The 25,652-nt window shown below is 42.0% G+C and overlaps 1 protein-coding gene across 1 annotated transcript in view; it reads left to right on the forward strand.

The window, feature by feature from the left end:
• The window catches only part of LOC114660320 (sap30-like), a 212,521-nt gene extending 187,616 nt beyond the window's left edge, over window positions 1-24,905 (forward strand). Inside the window, exon 6 of the transcript XR_007936290.1 lies at window positions 24,892-24,905. The gene's annotated coding sequence lies outside the window, so the exon portion shown is untranslated. The remainder of the gene's footprint in view (window positions 1-24,891) is intronic.
• The last annotated feature ends 747 nt before the right edge of the window (window positions 24,906-25,652 follow it).

Below are 25,652 nucleotides of genomic sequence, written 5' to 3' on the forward strand. Positions count from 1 at the left end.
CTCTGATTATGATTATTTGATTTAGATTTGGGTAGTCTCGTGGAGCCATATGTGATTATCGAACGAGAACACACGCCTGCAGGCAACTTGCTAAAAAGTTTGTAGTGAAGAGCAGCAAAATCTGTGACTGTTTCTTCCTAAAGACCTGCACCAGTTTGCTCCAGTCTGCAGATTTTAAATGGCTGGGGTGTAAGATAAAATGCAAGCGAAGAAAAGTGAAATAGAAAACTGAGTAAAAGACTTGGAAGTGAAAGGCTACAATTGTTGCTACCAGTTAAAGAGCTCAGTGATGCAAGTTAACTGACACTTAAACATTTATTTATACATTGTGCTGTAATACTAGGGTGTTGTACTGTGTTAGCCGTTATGAATGGAGTGAGAAGTCAAGCAAAGTGATTACATCTTACCTGAAGAAGGGGCCTGATTTGCCTCCAAAGCTTGCATATTGTAATCTTTTTAGTTAGCCAATAAAAGGTGTCATTTAACTTGACTTTCATTGCATTGTTCTGTACTTTTAACTGTTGTATTATTAAATGGTATAAGAACAGGAACTAGTCTTTCGAGAGGCACTGTGAACTATATATACAGTATATAGTGTATAGTATGAGTTAAAGCTCTGCAACTATATGCTGGTATGGCACGTTTGACATTTACAATTAGTAATTTTAACTTACTTACTTGTGTGGACTGTGCAGCCCCATCTGTGGTAATGCTGGAGTGTCGTGCGGTGCATGAACTGTTTCTAGTGTGTTGTGTACTGAGATTTGCTTGTCCTGTCGCTCTTCATTACCAACAGCAGAAAGGCCTCACTTAATGGAAGATCTTTTCACTTCCCTTTTACTCTGTGTGATAGCATAACGTCTAGTAATAATAGATACAGTACAGTAATTCTTTCCCCAAATGTAGTTGCCAATTCTTTATACCTCCCATTGACTCTGATTGTGCACTCATGATGGTGAACTTGGGTGTCTTGCTCGCTGGCGGCTTAGTGAATTATATATATAGATGCTCATCCTTTACACTGTACTTACAAACGTTAAGTATGTTTCATTTCGCGCCATGTCCCGTAATGAACTTTTGAAAATAACGTCTTCTTTTTGGCGGTTTTCACCATTATGCCATAAGGAACTTTTGGAACTGACCTCTCCTTTTGGCGGTTTCATTCCTTTATTTCCATTAACAGATGATTTATTTCACAGCAGACACACATAAGGGCCGCCCCCGGTCCCCCTTCCTTTTTCTGCGCACCTACCACGTGGTTGGCTCCCTGCCTATATACTTTAACGACATCCTGCTCATGTGCCTCCTCACTCGCTTCCTTACTTTCTTCAGTTGTTCGTCGTGCTCACTGCTCCCTTCTTCTTTAGTCCACCGCTTCAAGCCTGTTATTGTTTGCCTTGCTTCACGTCTTCCTGCTGGTGACTCCTGCCTTTTCATTTAGTTTCTTCACACTCTTAATCCTCCGGACAGGCTCTCCGCATACTCTACTTTTGAAGGTCGGCACACCAATTATGTAACTACGAAACTTACAACCACCAAAACTTTGTAATGGCACCATGCTTCAGATCAAATCTCTGCACAAGAACCTCACTGAGGCCACTGTCTTCACTGGAACTGGCTCAGGGGGAGACTAGATTTATTCCTTGCATCCCTCTCATACCCTCTGACCTCCCATTCAAATTTAAACACCTCCAATTTCCAGTATGGGTCTGCTTCACAATGACAATAAATAAGTCACAGGGCCAGATTCTAAAAAAGGCCGGCATTGACTTGACACAAGATTGCTTCTCACATGGCCAACTGTACGTTGCATGATCAAGAGTAAGCTCAGCAGACAGCTTGGTCATTTTACAGCCCGAGGGCAGAACTGCAAATGTCGTTTACAAAGATATCCTTACATCCTAAAAATGTGCATTTCTCATACACAACATTTACAATCCTAAATTAAACTCTTTACAGTCATCAAATTCACTCTCAATACTAAAATAAGCCTACGACAATTACATTGACAATCAGGTTACGTTATTTTTAAAACGTTTCCTTTTCTTTTTCATAACTTCTTTAACACATTACTTCTCCGCTGCAAAGCGCAGGTATTTTGCTAGTTTTACTATACTAGGAAGACAGTGTCATTGGTTCAAGTCATTTATGAGGTGGATATAAGCAAAACCAAGCCTGCGCTCTACTCAGGACACGTTACGGGATGCTGTTTTCACATGGAATGGATTCTCCTGTGCTTTGCTTGTCATGCAAGAGTTTTGCGAATTGTTCTCTTAATCAAGAAGTTCCAGTACAACCAATGTCAACTAGTTTTATACGTCCTTGTTTTTTTGTTTTACTAAGAGCAAATGTGTGTGAGTATTCCAATGTTCTAATGATACAAGGCATGTGAAAGATCAAATTGTGATAAAAACTTGAATGTCAGATGAATTAGTGGAAGTTATCTAAAGTTCTCCAACATGGGTGAATACAGGATTTGCAGTTTCTGCCATATTTCAAGCTGTATTTACAGAGGACCTGAGTAACGTCACTGTAGCAGAATATCTCCTCTTCCAGGGGGAATGGGTGCTGTCTAAGGGGTCCAAATCCACGATGGGTGTTGCCTGTCCAAAGAAGGTAACGATGAGGTGAGACCCTCAAACCATGGAGCACTGTGTCTGGTTTTGTAAACCATTTTGAAAGAGCACCAGAGAATTAAGGGTGTTTTAAGGAAACAACCACAACCAAAGGGTTCCCAAATTGATCCTGTTCATGCTGGGATATGATCAGGATCATCCAAATATTCATCGAAATTAACAAAATGGAACTATATGGTCTGGTCAGAAGTGAATATTGGCCACTAATTACACAGAAAGAATTAATTCTGAGGCTAGGGATCTGCACTGGCAATCAGAAGGTTGCTGGCTTGAATCCCGTAAATGCCAAAAGGGATTCTGCTCTGTTGGGCCCTTGAGCAAGGCCCTTAACCTGCAATTGGTGAGTGCTTTGAGTAGTGAGAAAAGCGCTATATAAATGCAAAGTTTTATTAAATACTTACTCAGTGAAAAGAGAGATTGGATTTGTGTTTGCTGTGCCATCCATAGACAAGTGGTCATGGGGTCCCTGTTTTTATTTTTTTTCCTGATAATCACACGATCAATTAATCAATCAATCAATAATCCTTATTTGATGTAACACTCTTTGTGGCCAGCACTGTCCCCAGACCCTTTATACCACCATTTGTACAGAGATGGCATGTTTTATAGAACTGGAGCCTTGCCACCTGAAGTGGCGTCTTGGTACAGTAATCCTTTTGGTGCTCTGAGGTGTTCCTTCGCTTTTATCTTTCTTTCATGTGTTCCGTGTATGAACAGGATGAAAAATGAAAATTTAACGCCGTTGGGTCTTAATAGCAAAGCCAGAGAAGCGAAGAAGACATGTGTTCAACATATTATTTTTTTCTTCAGATCACTCAATATTAAACCTTTTAAACAAGCTTTATACTTTTGTAGGAACACGTGCAGCTTGAAGTTCTGAGCGGCTTTGCTGCTTTCAAGCCACTGATCTTGCCAGGTGCCTGTAACAATGGAGCAGTGTGGTCTGAGTGTGTAATGCTTTACACCAAAGATCAGTGCATCAGACTAAGTCTATGGCTCTCTGGATGAACCTGAGAAGTGCTCTAATGGTAAAATATATACAATATGTGAGCATTGCACTTGTGACGGTACTCACAGTAGAATGAAGGTTCTTGACTTTTTAAGTAGGAATGAAAAGAGATGCCTGATGTGGAAACAGGCCAGATTTTCACTGGACACTTTTCTTAAATTAGCTCAGTTTAAAGTTAGAAAATTGTAAAGTGGCTGTGGTGCATTTATCTTGAGAAGCATCCAACCAGCCATCACTTCTTCCATTACAGGAAAGCAGGGAGTCTGAACTTGCTCCGGTATTGTGTTTAATGATGTTGGGTTAAGCGCTGGACAAGTCGTCAGCCTAGCATAGAGCACTTTGACACACACACACACACACACACCACATTCATTCATCTAATCTTCCTTTTAACAAGACCACTTATTACATTACAGGATCATAGGGAGCTAATGCCATCCCAACAGCTTCAGTGTGGAAACTGGCCTGGGACAGTTAACTCGACGTGTATCTGTTGGAGCAAACTGAAATCCGAAAAAAGCCATGAAAACACGGGAGAGAATGTTGAACCCAGAAGAGTAAGTGAACCCAAGTCTTGGAGCTGTGATGCAGCATCTACTGATAAAAACATACCTGATTTTTTTGTATTCATTCAGTTCTAAAATAAACAAATAAATAACCAATGATTAGATTAGATTAGGGTTAGGTTAGATTACATTGAATTAGATTACATTAGATTACATTGAATTAGATTACAGTAGATTAGATTAGGGTTAGTTTAGAGTTAGATTACATTTGATTAGATTACATTGGATTGGATTAGATTAGATTAGATTAGATTAGATTAGATTAGATTAGATTAGATTAGATTAGATTAGATTAGATTAGGGTTAGGTTAGATTACATTGGATTAGATTAGATCAGATCAGGTTTATTAATCCCATGGGTAGTAAGGTGTTGTACCATGTTAGCCATTATGAATGAAATGAAAAGTCAAGCAAAATGACACTTTTTATTGGCAAACTAAAAGGATTACAATATGCAAGTTGCCCGAGTTGCCTCGAAAGCTTCCACATTGTTATCTTTTAGTTTGCCAATAAAAGGTGTCATTTTGCTTGACTTCTCATTTAATCTCATGGGGAAATTCAGAACCTATCTAGGTGAATCCCACTAAATCCAAGCCACGTAGTGCCTTAGATTGCTCACAAAAAATGGCCAGAAACATCTATGCAAGTACAAGTATTATTTAGACAAAAAATTACTTTAGTAAAACTTTCTGACATGTTAACTACTCAAGTAAAAGTAAAAATGTACCATTACTCAAGTAAAAGTACTATTTAATTACTTTAGAAAAAAATAATCTAAATGAGTAAATATTCTCAAAGATACACTATATGGCCAAAAGTATGTGGAGACCAGTGGTGTAGCTAGGGGTGGGCCACCCCGGGTGGCATATTTTTGGGGGCATTTGGCATTATTGGCCAAAAGGCTCAGTACAATTCGTGTGTAAGCAGCAAGGTTCGGAAAAATATCACTCACGAATGAAGAAAGTCAAATTCTCTGATTTTTATCCACAAATGTTTCAAAAATAATTTTCCGACTGTCCTTCTGTGACGGCATCAGACACAGCAGTTGAAATTTATAAGGCAATAACAAAAATAAACATAAACATTACACCAATAATAATTTCTAGGAAGATAAACAACTAATCTACAATTTAAAATTTTGTTTTGTGATCAATCCGAATGCGTTTTTGCTCTGCGCAGAAAACATCCCCACCTCTCACTTGTACACTACTCTGGTTCTGGTTTTCACAGCGTAATTATATTAAATTAATAATTAGAACACGGCTTATCAGTGTGTCTATACTCTATCCTTGTCTAGTTGATGCTTATAAATAATTATATGTGAAACATTATTGCTGTTTCTCTATATGTGAATAAATCTCTGTAAAATGTATCTTAATTTTTCTCTATACATCATTTTAATTTTCTATTTAAATAGGTTAACATATTCAGATACTGTATGTTGGATTGCGGAAAATTGAAGCACCACACGGCCCCGAGGGACACGAACTCGAGCTACACCACTGCTGGAGACTCCTCCAAATTACTGAGTTTCAATCTTAACAGATGCATCAACTCAACACATAGCCATTTAATCTCCATTGGCAGCAGAACTGATCGTACCAAAAAGACTTTAAACGTGGCACTGTCACACAATGTCAGTATTTGAAATTTCTGCTCTGCTAGGTTTATCCTGGTCAACTCTAAGTGCTACTATTGTGAAGTGGAAGCGCCACGCAATGGTAGATCATACAAAGTCAAACAGTGGGGCCACCAAGTGCTGAAAAGCATGGTGTGTAAAATCACCTGACATCTCTCACATCACTCATATCAGAGCTCCAAACTAGGCTTGGAAGCAACATCAGCACAAGAAATGATTGTTGGGAGCTTCATGAAATGGGTTTCCATGACCGACCAGCTGCACACTCTCAATACTCTCTCAGGTGGGTGTTAGAATATCATAATCCCTTGTACCAATAGCATGAGTTTTCTGCATTTGACTTATACGACCAACATTATAAAATACCACAAATTATACGGTAAAATCAAGTCCTGACTTATCCACGGGAGAATTTATCCGTGAGTGTGTACGCTAAGTGTAGTGGCGTGCTCCTCTCAATCCAGTTGTCTAGTTTGGCACGCCAAGTGACTTGCTCAACTAGTCAGCAACTCGTTCCAACAAAATCAAACAGGTTTAACTTGGTGTTTAAGTTGTAGAGGATGACGAGAGCTGCTCATCCAACAGTACAATTCACATAATGCAGGAATAAGAACACAGGTGTTTTGGACTTCACAAACAGAAGAGAAGCTCACCAGTCTGATGTCTCACATTTTACATACCATGACAGAACGAAAATGAAAGGCAGGCTAAGGTTGCAGCTGAATTTGCTCTAGCCGTTCACCCTTCATACAGCACCAGCTCTGTCAGGTCACACTTAAAAAGGGCCAAACATGTGACATGCCCAGGGATTTTCAGTCATGCAAATTGACATGGTCCAGTGACGAGATCATTAACAGCAATTGGCAAGTCTGGCACACCCAATGACTAGAAGTTGTGTAATGTAACATTGGCTTAAGTATAAATTAAATATTCATCTACAGTAATCCCTCGCTATATCGTGCTTCGCCTTTCGTGGCTTCACTCTATCGCGGATTTTATATGTAAGCATATTTAAATATATATATCGTGGATTTTTTGCTGGTTCGCGGATTTCTGCGGACAATGGGTCTTTTAATTTCTGGTACATGCTTCCTCAGTTGGTTTGCCCAATTGATTTCATACAAGGGACGCTATTGGCAGATGGCTGAGAAGCTACCCAACTTACTTTTCTTTCTCTCTCTCTTGCGCTGACTATCTGTGATCCTGACGTAGGGGGTGTGAGCAGGGGGGCTGTTCGCACACCTAGACGATAAGGACGCTCGTCTAAAAATGCTGAAAGATTATCTTCACGTTGCTATCTTCTGTGTGCAGCTTTTAAGTATGCTGCACGGTGCTTCGCATACTTAAAAGCTCAAAGGGTACGTATTGATTTTTGACTTTGTCTCTCTCTCTCTCTCTCTCTCTCCCTCCCTGCTCCTGACGGAGGGGGTGTGAGCTGCTGCCTTCAACAGCTTTGTGCCGCGGTGCTTCGCATACTTAAAAACAAACAGCCCTATTGATTTGTTTGGTTTTCTCTCACTTTCTGACATTCTGTGCTCCTGACACGCACTCCTTTGAAGAGGAAGATATGTTTGCATTCTTTTAATTGTGAGACAGAACTGTCATCTCTGTCTTGTCATGGAGCACAGTTTAAACTTTTGAAAAAGAGACAAATGTTTGTTTGCAGTGTTTGAATAACATTCCTGTCTCTCTACAACCTCCTGTGTTTCTGCGCAAATCTGTGACCCAAGCATGACAATATAAAAATAACCATATAAACATATGGTTTCTACTTCGCGGATTTTCTTATTTCGCGGGTGGCTCTGGAACGCAACCCCAGTGATGGAGGAGGGATTACTGTAAATTGTTTTTGCAGAATAAAAGTACATCATCCATATTAGAACAACAGAACATTTGAGACAAGAACAGTCAGCCCAACAAAGCCTGCCAGTCCTATCCACTTATTTCTTCCAAAAAACATCAACTCAAAGTTCCCTCAGAACTCTGGCCTAGGCTGTGGGAGGTATATGTAATGCAACAATACTATATTAAACACTTCATATACAGTAAAAGTACAAGAACATGCAGCTGTCAGTATGATGGGTCATTTGTGGTGTGGTGTGAGTGCTGATAGTCCAATACTGTTTGCCAGCATGAGGGTGGGCCAGAAAAGCATCTGTGCAGAATGGCTGAGGTCTTTAATAATACCATTTGCCTTTCTAAGGCAGTAAGAGACGTACATGTTCTGAACAACAAGGATCTGTCTGCCAGTGTTACTGTGTGCCATCTTCACCACCCTTTAAGGGACTGAGCTGAGTAGGTGAGATGGCCTTAAATGGGCCGCAGATCTCCTTGTCTGTGTCAGGTCTCTGGAGGTTACTTTGTTCTAAAATGAACAGCTCACTATTTGCCAGACTCTGCAACTCTTAGTCAATACCACACCTGACCTTTAGGGATTTGTACACCCAGCATTTGCTTTTCTCCTTGTGTTGCTCCTTTTATTCCCATTAACTTTTTCAGAAAGCACAATGAACCAGAAACTTACATGCTGCAAAACAGAAAGAAGGTACTGTAGGCTTACTTCTTATAAACGCTTAAAAATCCTCACGTGATAAGTAAGGTTTTTGTAGGAGGGGGAAGGGTGATGGGAACGGCTTTATTACACACAATGTTGACATGTCGTGTTCTTCTAGGCGTGGGGACAGTGGCAAGTAATGGCTTCTATCTGGAGGCGATGACGTGTCAGCTCTCGAGCAGCCTTTCCACTATCTGATATTCCAAGCGTGAGCAGAAACAGTGTGTGAACTGGCAAGACCTGGGGAAGCCGACTTTCTCACGGCTAAAAAAAAAAGAATTCTAAGCGTTCTCAAATACGTACCTTATCAACTGTTGTGTTGACGCCATCCCAAAAAGGGCACAACCTGGACCCTTCTGAGCGGTGTCATCATTCAGAATCACTGCTAATGGATTATAGCATTTAAAGCACTTTAAAAAGAGTCTGGGAAGAATATGAAGTAGCAGAGCATTTTCTTTCTTTCTTTCTTTCTTTCTTTCTTTCTTTCTTTCTTTCTTTCTAACTTACACGTTTGTCTGGTGCCATGATAAGCAAGACTGGATTAAATAATATTATTTACTGTTGAATTCTGCTCTGTACTTGTAATATTCCTATTGCACTATTATATTGTATTGAGGATTACTTGTCTTCTGTTCTGTGTATTGTATTGTATTGTATTTACCCCTTTTTTTTTTTACACCCACTGCATGCCCAACCTACCAGAAAAGGGGTCTCTCTTTGAATTGCCGTTCACAAGGTTCCTTCCATTTTTTTCCCTGCAAGGTTTTTTTAGGAGTTTTTCCTTGTCTTCTTAGACAGTCAAGGCTGGGGGGCTGTCAGAAGGCAGGGCCTGGTAAAGCCCATTGCAGCGCTCCTTGTGTGATTTTGGTCTATACAAAAAAATATATTGTATTGTATTAAATACAGAACTTCTTTTGATTTCACACAAAACACAAACCAGCTTACCTGAAATACTCCTTATTCTAATTATCACCGTATGTGCAGAGAATGATCAATTTCCCAATGCAGCTAGCCTCTGACAATTCAAGAAAAGAGTCCTGCATAAATATATTTGATGCTGCTTTTCTAAGTTTTTTGCAGTATATTTTGCATTTACACTTTGTCACACACACTAGGAGGGAGCTGAGTGGACCAAGTGGAGGTAATTACCCACCAGGCCAGAGGTTGGCAGGGTGCACTAAACCTACCTCTGTTATCTCTACAGGACAAATATGGGAAAACCTGCCTGATTCAACATCACTTCTGGGTTTGGCGCCCAGACTGACATCACTTCCGGCTCTGGTGCCCAGACTGATGTCACTTCTGGTTACGGCCAGATGACATTGCTTCCGCCTTTTCGGCTTATAAAGCCGCCATCTTTTCTCAGCTATTTATGCCCTTTCGGTCTCAGCTTTTAAATCCCGGCTGAAGACTCACTGCTTCAGTTTAGCACACCATGACTAGAGCTGCTGATTAACTGTACAGACTGGATCTCTATTGTTAGTCTATTAGCACTAAAACATAAGTAACATGATAGTTATAATTTGTTACTAACCCTCACCTATTCTGTTTTTCTTCTTGGTACTCAAATGTGGCACTTGGTGCCACGGCCCACCTGCCAAGTTGTTTTGCCTGCTTAAGGTAAAGTCATCCCTGATCACAGGAATCATGGGGTAGAGGTGTCCTTTCATTGGATTGGCTGGCCCAGCGTTGTTTGAGCTGTGGAATGGCCAATAGGGGGAGGAGGCTTGATGGCTGAGGTCTTCAGGACTCTAAACAAATCCAAATCATATTATTTGATATCATCTACTGTTAAGTTCTGGTCTGTACTTGTAAAATTTTTATTTTTATAGTGTATTGAGGATTTGTTCTGTTCTGTGTATTGTATTGTATTGACCCCCTTCTTTTTGTTTTTTTGTGATTTTTTTCCTTGTCTTCTTAGAGAGTCAAGGCTGGGGGCTGTCAAGAGGCAGGGCATGTTAAAGCCCATTGTGGCACTACTTGTGTGATTTTGGGCTATACAAAAATAAATTGTATTGTGTTGTATTGTATTCAGTTCAGTTCAGGACTCAAAACACTGCACATGAGTGCTATTTCAAAACCCTTTTGCAGCCAGGGACAATATATCAGTGGCTACCCCAAAGCTTTTTGTGTGTGTCAAGGCTGTTCATTTCACAACTTGTAAATATTTTGATACTGTGGACGCTAGAGGCGCTGTTGCCCTGTGAAACCCACCAGACAGACGTTCAAGACACACTTGTAAAAAGCACCAAGAAGAATCTTTAATAATTTTTTCAATAAGTGCACAAAGCACCACATACTCCACAATTCTCCGACAATCAATACAATAACAATCCTCCACTCCCAGCAGCTTAGTCACCCAACCTCCCAACTCCAGCTCTCCTCGCTGGGTCTTCACCAGTCCTTTAAATAGTCCATAGCCCAGGTTCAACGCCACATCATCCTTCCTCAAGTAGCCCGGAAGTACTGCGGGCTTCTGTCCTCATGACTCCGAAGTACTTCCGGGTTGTCGTAACAGTAGTAGTCCCCAGGTTCTTTGTGAGCACCCCCTGGCAGCACCCACAGCACACAAAAGGGCTGGGGAAACGGACTCCACGTCCCAGGATGCTTTGAGGGAATCCGGGGAACCGTTGCCGTCCAGGGGAGCTGCCACCTAGCATCCCAGGGGAGGCAGTGTCCTGAAAAGGCTGCCTTCTTCCATTCTGTTATTTCTCTGTCCTTCACAATACATTTGTATTTGGTGTTCTTAAATTTTTAGGAATACCATGCATACAGTCATGCAGATACGGGTCAGGGGCTTCAATTAATGTTCATATCAAACACCAGAATGGAGAAAAATAAATGTGATCTCAGTGATTCTGACCATGGCATGATTGTTGGTGCCAGACAGGCTGGTTTTAGTATTTCTGTAACTGCCGATCACCTGGGATTTTCACACACAACCATCTGTAGAGTTTGTGGTGTACAAACAAAGTGAGTGAGTGGCAGTTCAGTGGATACAAACAGCTTGTTATGTTATGAGGAAAATGGCCGGGCTGGTTCAATTTGTCAGAAAGACTCAAATAACCTCTTTGTACAACTGTGGTGAGTAGAAAAGCGTCTCACAATACACAACACGTCAAATCTTCAGGTGGATGGGCTACAACAGTAGAAGATCACATCGGGGTTCCACTTCTGCCAGCCAAGAACAGAAAGATGTGGCAGTAAAGGGCACAGACTCACAGAGACTGGACAGCTGAATACTGGAGAAGTGTAGCCTGGTCTGGTGGATCTCAATTTCTTCTGAGGCACACAGATGGTTGGCACCAACAGCATGAAACCTCCCTCGTGTCAGTCAACAGTCCAGGCAGGTGGTGGATGTGTAATGGTGTGGAGAATGTTTTCTTAGCACGCTTTGGGCCCAACAGTATTAATTAATCATCGCCTGAATGTCATGGCCTATCTGAGTATTGTTGCTGACCATGTGCACCCCTTCATAGCCACAAACTGGCCATCTTCTAATGGCTACATCCAGCAGGATAATGCACTATGTCACAAAGCAAAAGTCGTCTTAACTCTTTCAGGGCTGATGTCGACTTTTGTCAAAAGGAGGAGTTGACGATGGTAATCAACTGTAAACTATGAAAAAACTAACCATTATGTTTTAGTTGGACTCTCGTTACTAGAAGGAAAGTTAGCTTCATTGGTTTGACCGAGATTTCGTGCACTTGTGTGAGTAGCAAGGCGCAAACAAGAGCAAAAATGGCACTGACATAATAGTGAGAGATCAAAGCAAATGCGTAAAAGCAAAATACTCTGTGGACGAAGTTTTACCTGTTATCTGTGAAATGGACTATAACTTTCCGCACTCCAATTTTGATACAAGTGATCGAAAACGAATGTGAGGTTCCAGCTTCAGCTGACTGGTCCCCAGCTAATCGTGGTGATGAACAGGTTCATGTAGTTGACACGCCTATGGCAATGTTCGCCAGGAGGACTGACACTTAACAATAATAAGAGGTAGAAACCAGATTGCAAAGCACAGCGACCATGACCGGTGCTGCTACTGCTCCAGCCACGCGAAGACAGCCTGGCAGCAAGCCTGCCGCACATTCTTGGCAAACTGGCAGCCACAGCATGCAGCAACAGATGTTTAATGATTATTATTATTTATATTATGTGAAACCATTGCTTTTCAGAAACTGTTTTTTGGAAACAATATTCAGCCCTCAAAGAGTTAAATTGGTTTCATGAACATGACAATAATTCTTTTTCTTTACATTTATATTGTGTGTTTCTCACTACTCAAAGAGCTTTACACAATGAGTGGAGAGCCACTTTAACCACCACTAATGTGAGGCATCCACCAGGATGATGCAACGGCAGCCATTTTTGCACCAGTACACTCACCACCATAGACATATATTGGTAGACGCCGCATGATCAGCAGTATCGTACAGTATGTCAACGTCGCCACCATATTGCGAGTGGCACTGCTGTGGAGCGAAGTAGTGGATAAAGATGCCTCACGCATGTGCTGCTTGGGATTGTACAAACCGCTGTACGCTCCAAACCAGATCACAGGGATTACATTTCATAGGTAAGGCCGGACAATTGTTTTGGTTATAGTTGGCCATTAGAAAATCCCATTTTATAATCTTAATGTTAGCTACGCCAGGCTAAGCTAGCGAAGCTATGCATTCATGTGCTGTGTTACCATGGTAATTGCATTGTCTTTATAATATCCTCAGACTGACAGCTGTGATTGATCGACTTTGTGGGGACAGACAGACAGACAGACAAGCACGCAAATCTATCACTTTGTACAATTTATGAAGCCAGACTGTTACTAGCAGTGCAGTTTTTTTTTCTTGCTCAAGAAATTCAACTGAAAAGATCTGTAAAAGTGGTGCATGTGTGTTTTAGGGGACTGGAATAACAACCCTTCAGCTGGTCAGTTCCAGGCCATTTTCCGTCGTCTCATGGTTCGGTGTGGCACATCTGGAAACGTGGCAGCACAGGAAGAGACTGTATCCCTGTCTGCTGTTGAGATATCCTCTACACTAGCAGCAGTAGAAGAAGAAGAGCTTCCATCCCCTTTTGCAAATGTCCCTGCAATTGTGTGTGACCATAGCTACTTACCAACCTGCTTTGGTGGCCTCGTAGAAAATGCCCTTGTTTACCTCTCAGGGTTTGCCGTTCGACAGATTTTGAGAAAACTGTCCTGTGATGTGTGCCGTGCTAGTTTGGTAACAGATGCTGTACCGGCATCATATGATCAAAGCTACCACTTGCTCACATTAAAAAACAAAGGAGGTCTGATGATTCCTTCTGAGGGTCCAGTCAAGGTGGTCAAAGTAGCTGAGTGTGTTATCCGACAGTCGACATTAGGGCAAGCTGTCCGTGTATCTTTGATCAATCAGTTTGTTCGGGCTGAGATTGGTTCAGATGATGTGTTTTTTCTCAAGGAGCACATTGAGGAAACACAGTTTGAAATTGACAACCATCATTTTATGCTCATGTCTTTAGTTGTGTCTGTCTTCCACAAACTAAGGCTGCACCATATTGACAGACTGAATACTCTCAAAGTACAGAGTGGCAACACACAGAAAAAGCTATGTACTGTAAGACAGTTCTGTTTCATGGATTTTAGATCCTATCCTGTATATATTTAAGTAACCACATTGTGTGTGTGAGTGAAATGTTTTCAGAAATTATTAAGCCAATTTGTATACAATGAAATTGTTTATTTTTTTCATTGAGTGTATCATTTCACTGTTAAAAGAAAGACCAGACTGCCAGTTGCAGTCTTACTATTTTGACTTTCAGACATTGGTCAAGTTTTCGTCTCAATAATTCCCATTATTAGTGTATAAATGGATATAAATAATTCCATTTAAACGATCCGCCAAAATCTGTTGTATGTAAATGATACTGTTTTAGACGTTATTGTTTTTTCATCAGAAAACCCGGTTTCCACGTCTACCTGTATTAGTTTAAATGGCACTTTTGCCACTCGCAATATGGCGGACGCGCTGATGTATCGTGTCGAATGGGCAACACAGTGAATGCGGCGTCCACCTATATATGTCTATGCTCTCCACACATTAGCTGTTAGGTTATGAAGGGCTGAGAGAAAGTTAGCCAATTACAGACAGGGGATGAATAGGGGGCCAGAATGACTAGGCCATGGTGGACAGTTATTCCAAGACATCGGGACACACCCTGCTTTTTTACAAAGGATGCCCAGGGATCTTTAATGACCACAGAGAGTCAGGACCTCAGTTTTACAGTGAATTCAGTTCCCAGTCACTGTATCTGAATCCAGCAGGACACCTTTGGGATGTGGTAGAACGGGAGATTTGCATCATGAATAGGCAGACGAGAAACCAGCCGAACGTATATGATATAATCATGTCACTATGGACCAGAATCTCAAAGGAAGGTTTGTAACGTCTTGTGGAATCCTTGCCATGAAGAACTGAGGTTGTTTTGGGAGCAGAAGGAGGCACCCCCAGTTGTAGTGTTGTTGTCCTAAGAGTTACTCACTCAGTGTAGATCACATTTTAAATCCATGCTTTAGCTGTAATTATGGTGGCACAGTGATACCCAGCCAAGCCAAGTTGCCAGCGTTAAATAGTCTCTTGTAGTATCAAAGTAAACATTAGTCTATTTATATGAAAAGTGTTCTATTTGTTACTTTAAGTGTTAATTTAATACTGGCAATTTTGCTGATTAGCTCTCCTCCCTTGCGTGTTCAGAACTTTGGTTGCAAATTCTGTCCCCACTTGTTGTGAGGGTCTTTCTCCAGGTATTCTAGTTTTCTTCCCACATCCCAAAGAAGTGCAAGTTTGGTTTATTGGCCCTTAAGATGTCCTTGTGTGTTGTTCTTTCAATGCACTGGCACCAAACTGAAGTTCTTTCCCACTTTGTGCCCAATGCCCCAGCAACTCTGAATTGGATTAAGCAGGTCTGAAAATATCTGCTGTGTTTTGATACGTTTGTATCTGTGTGTGTATATAAGTTGTCTGGAGATGATTCCTGCCTTGTGCTTAATGTTGTGGAGATGGGTTGAAATCCTCTGCAATCCTGAATTGAATATATACAGTATATATTGTGATAGATGCCCAGGAACCCTGCCCTGCCGGGACGCCTGGAGGAAGGACAGACCGGGAGAGCGGCACTATTCTTCCCTAAGCGCCTGGACGGTACACCAGGAAGTGCAGACGAACCAGGGATGGTGTACACCCGGAGTGTTTCCGGGTGCAAGGGCAGCACTTCCGCCACACTGGGGAGTGCTGCCGGAAGGTTGTCATCGTGCACCTAGGAGCATATCCGGGGATAGATAAAAGTGGCCACCTCACTCCAATCGGGGAGCCAGAGTCGGGTGGAAGAGGACAGAGCTTGCGAGAGAGGAGTCGAGGCAGCCAAAAGCAACAAGGACTGAGCTAACCACTGTAAATATTGTAAATAGGGTGAATAAAATGTGTGTGTGTTTTGGAGATATGGAGTCATGTCTGTCTGTGGCCGGGCTATCTTTTACAATATATATATATAATATTCGCTGGCAACACAAATTAGACCACAGGTGTCAAACTCCAGGCCTGGAGGGCCGCAGTGGCTGCAGGTTTTCATTCTAACCTTTTTCATAACAAGTGACCAGTTTTCACTGCTGATTAACTTCTTTTCTTTAGCCCTGTTTTAAGGATTCAGTCCCCTGAATTGATTCTTTTCTTCATTAAATGACAGCCAAGCAGAAATTAGATGTGAAACGAGACAACAGATGACCAATTAAACTGGGGGTTCAAACTCCAACCAATTTCACTCCAACCAGTTTCTAAATGAGATGCTGCTTCTTGTTGTTAATTGAACCCGTCATTTAATTCCATGGCTTGTTGCTGCTCTCGTTCTGCCACAGCAGACATTTCCAAAACTGTTGATTGTCTGTTTTACTGAGACCTTCACCCTTCTTTATTTTCAGCTATTGTGTGATGGGCACAGGGGAGCTGGTCATGTGGCTTCTTGTTTTGTGTCTCAGGATTGTTTGGCTGCTAATTAAGGACAAAGAAACAACTAAGGGGGCTGAGTCACATCAATTAAAACAAAGGCAAAAGAAGTTAATTAGCAGCAAAAACTGATCACTAATTAAGGAGTTGGTTAGAATGAAAACCTGCACCCACTGCCGCCCTCCAGGAACGGAGTTCGACACTCCTGAATTAGACAATCTACAAGTCTCCAACTTAAACTTTAAATATATTAAATATATTCAATCTCTTTTCACTGTTCCGTTTTTTCACCGAGTAATAATTTCCATTTGTTTGTGCTAATGTGATCTTTCCTATGCTTTTTTGAGACTTTCGAATTTTCGTACTTCCATTATCTCTAACCTGCTCTGCATGTGTATCGCTCCAACGTTTTTGAATTCTTTACAACATTCTAGATAGATAGATAGATACTTTACTAATCCCAAAGGGAAATTCACATACTCCAGCAGCAGCACACTGATACAAAAAACAATATTAAAGAGTGATAAAAATGCAGGTAAAAACAGACAATAACTTTGAATAATGTTAACGTTTACCCACCCGGGTGGAATTGAAGAGTCGCATACTTTGGGGGAGGAACGATCTCCTCAGTCTGTCAGTGGAGCAGGACAGTGACAGCAGTCTGTCGCTGAAGCTGCTCTTTGTCATCTACTCTTTCTCGCGGGACGTCTCTCTGAGAAAATCACGTCTCGTCTCCTTCCAAGATTGTTTTTTATAATAGAGAGATATACACACACACTTATAGCAGTGGCTGTTGTGATTTTTGCCCGGACACCATCAGACCGACATTGCATCTTTATCAAAATACCGTTTATTGTCGTCCACAACACACAAGTCTATTCACAGTCCCGCACAACTCACAGTGCTTCAGCCCCAGTCTCCCTTCTCCTGGGCCTTCTCTCGCCTTGTCCCTGGGCCACCTCTACTCTCTCTCCAGGAGCCTCGTCCTGCTCCTGCTCCCGACTCCAGCTCAATGACAGGAGGGAGGCGGCCCCATTTATCCTCACCCGGATGAGCTCCAGGTGCTCTACCTGACGTCACGTCCTGGTGTGGCGGAAGCGTCAGGAGATCACCCGGAAGCACTCCAGGTGACCCTGGAAGGATCGTCCTCCATCTGTGTGGCAGAAGTACATAAGTCCTGGACCCCAATGTGCCTCGGGGCGCCCCCTGGCGGTGAACAGAGGCCCCAACGGTCCTGAGCCTTCCTGCTCCCCTTCTGTGGGCCTCTTCTAATCCAGGGCGGTTGCCCCCTCGTGGCCTGGAGGACAAATGTGCCTCATCTTGGTGCTTCCAGGACTCCCAGCTGGGTCTGACCCCCAGCCATGTACGACACTGTACTTTCAGGTCCAAGATTAAAGAAGTCACTAAAGCTTTGTCCTTCTTCTGCCTATCTCCAATAAGCCTGGATGAGTGGAAGGAGAGAGGAAAAGGTGAAGGGGAAAAACACAAATGTTTTGTTACTTTCATAGCATTTCGTAAAGGTACTTTATCATAATAAAACTTGTATCTGAACCCGGGACATTGCCCCCTACTGGTCACAATATATATATATATGTGTATAGATATATACATGTATGGATATGTATATGTGTATTGTATATGTAATATATATTGTACATATTAGAGAGACAGACAGATAGATAGAATGCCGTGTGAGTGCCGAGAGTGAGGCGCTCCTGTGACTACCAGCGGACGCTCTTGTCTGTTTTGACAAATCCTGTTCACGTCGATTTACATCTCATACTCCACCATAAGCAGCAGTATGTTAACCTCAGCTTTTTCTGCCTTCTATGTGACCTGCCATTATTAATGTCTTTTAACTTGTTTTTCACACAAACAATCCACAGATTGAGTCGAATATTCTCCTTTAGCCTTCTCTAGATTACTTTTGTTCCAATCAGATGTTTCTTTAAGATTTCAATCTTTTTTTTTTTTAACTTGCTGATAGCTGAAATGCACAAAACCTGTGAATCTAAATGATTTATTGTAGATGGTTCATGTAAAGTACTGGAATGCGCAGTCTACCCCCACGACGACTATTAGGCTACTTTACTCCTCCAGCATAGACAGCAGATAAGAGAAATTAGAGGCGAAACCTTTCTCAACGCTGAGGCGATTATCTGCACGCCTGATTAGCTTCTCATTAAATTGAGTAAAGTTGTGAATGATTTTCCGTTGATAAACTTTGGAATTGAATGATGACTTCAGTAAGGACTGAGATGAGGCCCTTATAAACGTAATCCATTTCTTAATTCTGTCATATAACAGGGTAATTAATCTTATTTGTGAACCCCAAGGTTTTCATTAAGATGCTGCTGCTGTGCTCTTTTCTCTTCGGATGTACAGTATTTCTGATTACTTTGTCTTGCCAAAGTGATTTTTTTAATTGTTTAAGGTACTTGAAGTATGTTTCACAGTGATAAAATTAAAACAAACATTATTCTTGAGACCATGGTTCCTTTAAAAGTTTTAATAGTTAAATTGTTGGCTGGAGCTCTGGCAAATATTTTGAGCTGTTTAGTCTACCAATCAGAATGGTGACAAAGAGTCTGTTCGCTCCGCAAAGGTTGGAGGCTTCTGGGAGCTGCAGGGACTTTCAGAAAAGCATGTTCAGTGCAGTTTCCCCTTCAGGTTTGACAGCAGCACTACCAAAACATGATTTAAAATTTCAGAATGCAAGGTCTGCTTATTATAAAGGCCTCACTGACATTTCAAGGTACATCAGAGGAAAGAAGACAGCAGCAGGCTTTCGGAGCTGTGCACCATGGTCGCCTAAAGAAGGATGGCTGGATAAATGGATTTCCTTTCACTTCCAATGTCTGGACGCAGATTCCCTCCAGAATTCTGCAATGTACCAATTATACTAAATAGGAAACCACACGAGACCATGGAATTGGCAATCCCTTACTGGACCAACACTCAACAATGATGACCAAAAACTGAAATGCAATGAAGACTTTATTCCTGGAAATATTCTTAAATTTATACTTTAATACCTTAGAGTTCACAGACGGTTATTGAAAGTAACAGTGGATCTTACATTTGTTATGGTGCTTTTTAAGATCATCAGTGTTACGGAGTGTATTACAGTTTTAATAAATATGAATATTTATAAATCATGAGCACAGGCCTGAGGTGGGTTAGCACCCTGCCTTGTGCCCTGTGTTAGCTGGGATTGGCTCCAGCAGCCCCTCATGACCCTATGTTAGGATATAGCGGGTTGGAGAATGACTGACTGACTGAGCACAGGCTGAGTGAATGACCTGCTCCAGCCCTCAGAGTACACCAGTCCTGCACTCCATAAAAGTGACTAATCATTCTGACAGATCCTGCTGAAGACCTTCTTATTCTTCTTCTTCTTTTGGCTGCTCCCATTAGGGGTTGCCACAGTGGTTCATCTTCTTCCATATCTGTCTGTCCTCTGCATCTTGTTCTGTCACACCCATCACCTGCATGCAGTGCCGGATTAACCAATAGGCACATGTAGCATATGCTACGGGCCCCGCAATTTCAGGGGCCCCCAAATGGTGGACCCAATATTTAATGAAAAAGTGTAGCATTGAAAAACTGGTCTTTAAAAATATTTTCTTTACGTTTTTAAACTGTAAATTTCTTACACAACAAAACTTTAGGGGCCCAACACATAAAATTCACATAAATATTATAAGATTCTTATTATAATCGAGAATAAAATAATTATTTAGTCCGGTTTGAACTGTTCAGAATCTAAACTTCAGATGATGCAGACCAAAAGGGCCCCCAAATTTGAAATGTGCTACGGGCCCCCAAAGCTCTTAATCCGGCCCTGCCTGCATGTCCTCTCTCACCACATCCATAAACCTCCTCTTAGACCTTCCTCTGTTCCTTTTACTTGGCAACACCATCCTTGACATCCTTAGATAGATAGATAGATAGATAGATAGATAGATAGATAGATAGATAGATAGATAGATAGATAGATAGATAGATAGATAGATAGATAGATAGATAGATAGATAGATAGATAGATAGATAGATAGATAGATAGATACTTTATTAATCCCAATGGGAAATTCACATTCTTCAGCAGCAGCATACTGATACAATAAATAATATTAAATTAAAGAATGATAATAATACAGGTGAAAAAAACAGACAATAACTATGTATAATGTTAAATATTAACGTTTACCCCCCCTGGTGGAATTAAAGAGTCGCATAGTTTGGGGGAGGAACGATCTCCTCAATCTGTCTGTGGAGCAGGACAGTGACAGCAGTCTGTCGCTGAAGCTGCTCCTCTGTCTGGAGATGATACTATTTAGTGGATGCAGTGGATTCTCCATAATTGATAGGAGCCTGCTGAGCACCCTTCACTCTGCCACAGATGTTAAACTGTCCAGCTCCATGCCAACAATAGAGCCTGCCTTCCTCACCAGTTTGTCCAGGCGTGAGGCGTCTTTCCTCTTAATGCTGCCTCCCCAGCACACCACTGCGTAGAAGAGGGCGCTCGCCACAACTGTTTGATAGAACATCTGCAGCATCTTATTGCAGATGTTGAAGGAAGCCAGCCTTCTAAGGAAGTATAACCGGCTTTGTCCTTTCTTGCACAGCGCATCAGTATTGGCAGTCCAGTCTAATTTATCATCCAGCTGCACTCCCAGATATTTATAGGTCTGCACCATCTGCACACAGTCACCTTTGATGATCACTGGGTCTATGAGGGGTCTGGGCCTCCTAAAATCCACCACCAGCTCCTTGGTTTTGCTGGTGTTCAGGTGTAGGTGGTTTGAGTCGGACCATTTAACAAAGTCATTGATTAGGTCCCTATACTCCTCCTCCAGCCCATTCCTGATACAGCCCACTATAGCAGTGTCGTAAGTGAACTTTTGCACGTGGCAGGACTCCGAGTTGTATTGGAAGTCCGATGTATATAGGCTGAACAGGACCGGAGAAAGTACAGTCCCTTGTGGTGCTCCTGTGTTGCTGACCACAATGTCAGACGTGCAGTTCCCAAGACGCACATACTGAGGTCTGTCTTTAAGATAGTCCACGATCCATGCCACTAGGTATGAATCTAATCCCATCTCTGTCAGCTTGTCCCTAAGGAGCAGAGGTTGGATTGTGTTGAAGGCGCTAGAGAAGTCTAGAAACATAATTCTTACAGCACCACTGCCTCTGTCCAAGTGAGAGAGGGAGGGATCCTTCTCCCAATATACCCAGCATCTCTCCTCTGCACATGTCCAAACCAACGCAATCTCGCCTCTCTGACTTTGTCTCCCAACCATCCAACTTGAGCTGACCCTCTAATGTCCTCATTTCTAATCCTGACCATATTTGTCACACCCAATGCAAATCTTAGCATCTTTAACTCTGCCTCCTCCAGCTCTGTCTCCTATCTTTTCATCAGTGCCACCATCTCCAACCCATATAACATAGCTGGTCTCACTACCGTCCTGTAGACCTTCCCTTTCACTCTTGCTGATACCCGTCTGTCACAAATTACTCCTGACACTCTTCTCCACCCATTCCACCCTGCCTGCACTCTCTTCTTCACCTCTCTTCCACAATCCCCATTACTCTGTACTGTTGATCCCAAGTTAATGTTAATAAATGACACATCTCTTTCAAAGCACCTCAAGTCTTTTATTGCAATAAACAATTTTGTATTGTACAATATTGATGGAGATTTTACTTGTCAGTTTGCACTTGCACAATGCGGAATTCTCAAATTCTCTCCAGCAGTTGGCCCCATTGCCCCCAAAACCCATTAACTGCACGTTTTAAATAAATATGGAAATCTGCTCGACCCATGCTTGCTTTCTGCCTGGCATCCCGTGCTGTGGGCTCCGACCCCCGTGGCAAAAGACAAGCTGGCAGGTTCAATTCTGCCTTTTGTATGTATGAAGCTGTATCGCCTACAGCGGATTAGTGCGTCCATCATTCTGGAATACACTTTGACTCCATGTCACTCTAATCTGACAATGGAAATAGAAATAGAAAAGAAATGGATGTAGCATTGTATAGTTATGACATTCAATTGTGTGTCGACATGCTTAGCCATTATGGTTATTTTCCTCTATGTGACAGTGCCATTGGCCTGATGGGTTAGGGTCTGGTCTTAAATACTGTTAAGTATTTAAATATTGTGTTTTTGAGTCCCAAATGATTTTGTATTGCTTGGCAGCAGAGTGCTGTATTGTTGTAAAACTACAAATTTGTTGGTTTAATCTCCTACAGTATCTCCATGTTGATCTTACAAAGTCACTTAAAATGCCAAAGCTCCAATCTGATAAAAAATGCTTACACGAGTACTGTGATAGACAGCTTGTTTTGTTATGGAAAGGTGCTGTTAGAAAATCGAAAGTTAGTGTTGGTCGGCGAAATTCACCAAAGTGTTTTTTGACGGTGACCTTGTTCAGTGAATATCTTCCTGGAAATTCTCTGTGCAGCTGGCTTACGCTAACATGTTTTTTCTCAGCGCCCCATGATGCTTTGCAAGGCCACTGTGACATCACAGAGCTGTAGTAGTCATGCACAGAACTTTCACACATGCGTGCGTTAAGCGGTGTACCCCACTTCACGTTTTATGTTGCTGCCCAATCTGCTTCATGCCATGTGTGAAGTCGGTCCTGATCTTTACTCCAGCCAGATTTGCACTCCACATACATAAGAAAAAAAGAACTTACAGTATTTTCATTTGAGAGGTTCAGTAGATGACCATAATTAGAAAATTAAGAGTAGTGTGGCCAAACATATAACAGTGAACTGTGCACACCCAGTCAGTTGTTGCCGCGCCACGTGGCTCATTTCTTATTCCAACCAAATACATGCACAGTTAGCCATGCGGCACAGCTACAAGTGAAAATGAGCCTTAAATGAGCCCTCACCCTCGCCAACCCTGTGAAATAATAGTTATAAATCTTTCATTCTTCTTCTTATTATTATTTACAGGGCATTTATAGCTTCATGAATGAAGAAGAAAGTGTAATGCATCTGTACAGACCGATCAGAGACAAGAAAGACATTCCAGCTGCATGCAGAGCAGTGGCTTCACACAGTGGACTGAGCCAGTCCTTTGACCAATGTGTGCCCCAAAGAGTGGAACTCTCTGAGCACAATGATATGTATAATATATTGTGTCACACATGCGCCTTGGCCACCTCTGACCTCACTTCTAGTTTCTGTCCCCCTGGACCCACCTCTTCCTGCCTGGTCATTACTTAACAGGAAGTTTCATCATCTTTGCCAGTCTAATCTGAGGCACAGCCATTAGCAGTGTGTCTGTTTGCAGAGAGAGTGTCAACCTTGTCGAGAGGTTTACTTATCTTGGCAGTGACATTCATGTCTCTGGTGACTCTTACTATGAAGGCAGTAGACGGATTGAGAGAGCATGTGGGGGTCATGAGGTCGCTGGGAAGGGGTGTGTGGCGCTCACAATGTCTATGCAAAAGGATGAAGATATAGGTCTTTAGAGTCCTGGTGCTTCCTGTCTTGCTATATGGTTATGAGACATGGACGCTATCCAGTGACCTGAGAGGAAGACTGGACTCCTTCAGTACTGTGTCTCTTTGGAGAATCCTTGGGTACCATTGGTTTGATTGGAATGTCAGTTACGGCACTACGGCCATGTGGCGCGATTCCCTGAGGGTGATCCGACTTGTAAGATCCTCATTGCTGGGGACCCGAGTGACTGGACGAGGCCAACACGTAACACCTGGCTGCAGCAGATAAACGGTCATTTCCGGAGAGTGGGACTCGACCACGTGTCTGCCTGGGGGGTTTCCAATCAGGATCCTGAGCTGTTTTGTCGTGTGGTGGGTGCTGCAGCATGCTTTACCAGTGCATGCTCCCCAACCTGCCCTGACCTCTGTCTCTGTGGTAGGCATGGTGGTGCAGTGGTTAGCACGGCTGTCTCACGGCTCAGGTCACATTTTTGGCCCCGTTAATTGGTCCAGAATAGTTGGCAGATGTTTCTCTAGCCCTCAGTAACACAAAAGATTGTTGCAGCATTATAATCCACTCAAAATTAGTTCAGTTTCTCCTACTGTATGCAATTTCCTGAGTTTGGCAAAGTTCCTGAACATTTACACGATTTGGTCAAGCTGACAATGAAGCAAACTCCACGGAGTTCACTCATTACTTTAGAACAACTTTTGTAGAGATCTATATAGTATATCACAATAGTTATGGATTTAGTTTTGTTGAGAGGTTCACAACACAAAAGAAGAGAAACATATACTGTACTCTAGCTTGTTATCATTGTATTTGAAACGGTAGATAAAGATATGCAATTACAGAGCATTCATATTTATGTTTCAATATACAGTATATTATAGAATAACTAAATTATCATTTAACTCTTTCAGGGCAGATCTCGACTTTTATCAAAAGGAGGGGTTAATGGTGGTAATCAACTGTAAACGATGATTACCCCCCCACACACACACACACGCAATTATGTTTTAGTTGGAATCTCGATGCTAGAAGGAAAGCTGGCTTCATTGGTTTGACTGAGATTCCCTGCACTCGCGTGAGTAGCGAGGAGCAAAATTGACATCGACATGTAGCAGAGATCAAAGCGAATGTGTAAGGCAAAGTACTCCGTGGACGATGTTCTGCATATTATCACTGAATTGGACTCGATTTTGATACAAGCGGTTGAAAACAAATGTGAGGTGCAGCATCAGCTGATCGTGGTGCTGAAGAGGTTCGTGTAGCTGACGCGCCTATGACAACATTCACCTGGGAGGCGTCCGTCACTTACAATGACAAGAGGTACAAACCAGCTTGTGACATACTGCAACCGTGACCACCTGCTGACACCCACAGCCACATGAAGACAGCCTGGCAGCCGCAGCACATAGCAACAGACATTTTAATGTTGATTTCTGTGTGAAACCATTGCTTTGTGTGCTTTTCACAAAACTGTGTTTTTTGGAAAAAAATGTTCAGCCCTCAAAGAGTTAATCTGCCTGGTTAGCAATGCAGAACGTTTCCTTAAATTGTTATCCATACTTGTGTGTTAAGTGCATTCTCATTAAACTTAATAGAAATAGGTTGTATATAAAAATGATTGTGTTTGCATGACACAAAAAACAAACTTGTAAAGGTTTTCTTGTTCAGTGGACCCCTTGTTTACACTGAGAAATGTCTCATAACCCCACCATGATGATGACTCGGACACACGCTGCTGCACAGTGCCCCTCATTATACATGTGTCACCATTGGTATATGAAGGTGTTCGT

The sequence above is a fragment of the Erpetoichthys calabaricus genome, chromosome 11 (assembly GCF_900747795.2).
Source record: "Erpetoichthys calabaricus chromosome 11, fErpCal1.3, whole genome shotgun sequence".
Lineage (NCBI taxonomy): Eukaryota > Metazoa > Chordata > Cladistia > Polypteriformes > Polypteridae > Erpetoichthys > Erpetoichthys calabaricus.